Below are 2,171 nucleotides of genomic sequence, written 5' to 3' on the forward strand. Positions count from 1 at the left end.
GTTGTTTAATTTCTGCAAGGCTCGATCGATCGAAAATTAGACTCGATTGATCAAAACTCATGCATATTGTTTTTTTGCAAAATTTTCCAACTCAGCCTAAGCCCATATGACGTGTAAGGTTTTATGTTTTACTCCAATTATAAAAAGAAATACCCTAGCCATGTTTTAAAGGTTGTTGATATGCTGTGTGTGTGAATCTCTTGTGAGATTTAGAGGTGTTTGCCTTCATACATACTTAGGGTTATCAAGATCAAGATTGATGTTGAGAGCTTTGTGATCGCTTCAGTTGCTGTTTCAAAGAGCTTAAAGAAAACACAAGTAGGAGTACTTATGGTTGCTTTGGATCAAGGAAAGAAGTAGTTCATGGACTCAGAGCTGTCACGTGGTCATGGTAGTAAGTTTTCTACTCGAGGTAGCAATAGGATGTTAGTAGTCTATATATATATATATATATATATATTATTTTATTTTGTGTTTCACATTGATGGTTAGAATATTTTAAAATTTTTCTTTCTTTCTCCTCCTTCCCCATTTCTACCCGTTGCTCCTTTCTCCCCTCAGTTGGTCCTCACACTCTTTATTTCTTGCTGTTGCAAGCTTCAATTCCTCTACTCACCGCCGACCCAAGCCCCTGCCTAGCGCTGACCCAAGCCCCTACCCAGCGCCGACAACGCCGATTGATCTCTTCGTTCTCCGCCCTTATCTCTCTGCTATATCATTTTTCCTCTACTCTGTCTTAAACACCAAGACCCACGATTGCCGGTGTTGGGTTTTGATTTGGTTGCTGTGATTGACAAAACGACGTTGTCACCGTGACTGGTTTTTATGTTGACGAGTTCTATTTTTATTTTGATGAATGGGTTTTGATTTTGTTGATGGTTGATGATTGGGGTTTGTTGATGGTTGATGAATGGTGGCTGGGTTTCTCTGGTTTCGTGGTGGCTTTTGGCTAACTTGATGGTTGATGATGGGTTCTATTTTTATTTTGATGAATGGGTTTTGATTTTGTTGATGGTTGATGAATGGGGTTTGTTGATGGTTGATGAATGGTGGCTTGGTTTCTCTGGTTTCATGGCTGAAGGTTTCATGGGTTTCTCCGTCTCTATGTTGATGGTTGATTTGTGTGGTGGTTTTTGACTAATTTGGATTTTTGGCAGTGGTTGTGGGTGGTTGTTCTTAGCTTGCTAGTTGTTGTTGGGTGGTTGTTGTTGGTTGGCAGTGGTTGTGCATTGTGCCTTTGATAGGTTTGTGGTGTTTTTTTTTTTTTTTTTGGTGCTGAAATGTGTTTTTTTGGTAGTCGGATGTATTATTTTATTGTAGTAAATATATTATTTTATTGTGATGTTTATATTATTTTATTGTGTTGAAAGCTAAAATATACTGATTATCCGATCCCTGTCCCTTCGGGGACATCCCATAAAAAAAAAGATTATCCGATCCCTTGTTTTAGTAGCAGTCGCCACACAGTTTATGCTATTCGTTCGGATAAAGACATCAACGACTTGCCCATAATATCATGTACAAAGATGTATAGCGTTCCATCAGTTCCAGATGATATATGGGATTCTTTTCTTGAATTGACATGGTCCGAACCGGCCAAGTGCGGACGCTGTGAAAGGAAAGGCAAGAAATGTAGATTCCAGAATAATAGCACTAATTTGAAAACTGAGTGCATCCCCAACAAAGGTGTTGTATTATTTCTACCCAATTTCCACTTCTATAATCATACAAGTTCTGTTTCAGGACAACATATATTGTTTTATCAAAGCTTAGTTTATTAGTGCTCTGCAACGGTAATTTCCTGTAACCAGTCATGAATTTTTTTTTTTTTTTTTAACCAAAGGAACATTATTTTAGAACTAGGCTTGTAGTGTCTGTATCCATTCTAGAAGTAATATTTTCCCTTCCATTCAAAACAACATTATTTTAGAAGTGGAAATTGGGTATTGTTAGAGTAGAGCATAAAGCAAGCTAGTGCTTCATTCGTTTACATAAATTATGGAATTTATTAAAAATTTAATTAGTGGGACTCATTATTACATGATAGAAGAGAGTTTAAATTGTACTTTTGTAGTACTAAATAATTATGAATGTGTCAAAAGCCCTTGAATAGGCGGGTAGCTCATTAGTTGAAGCTAAACCTTGCAATATCAATATAAAATTCCCTAAAA

Source organism: Quercus suber, unplaced genomic scaffold (genome assembly GCF_002906115.3).
Source record: "Quercus suber isolate HL8 unplaced genomic scaffold, Cork oak 2.0 scaffold_172, whole genome shotgun sequence".
Lineage (NCBI taxonomy): Eukaryota > Viridiplantae > Streptophyta > Magnoliopsida > Fagales > Fagaceae > Quercus > Quercus suber.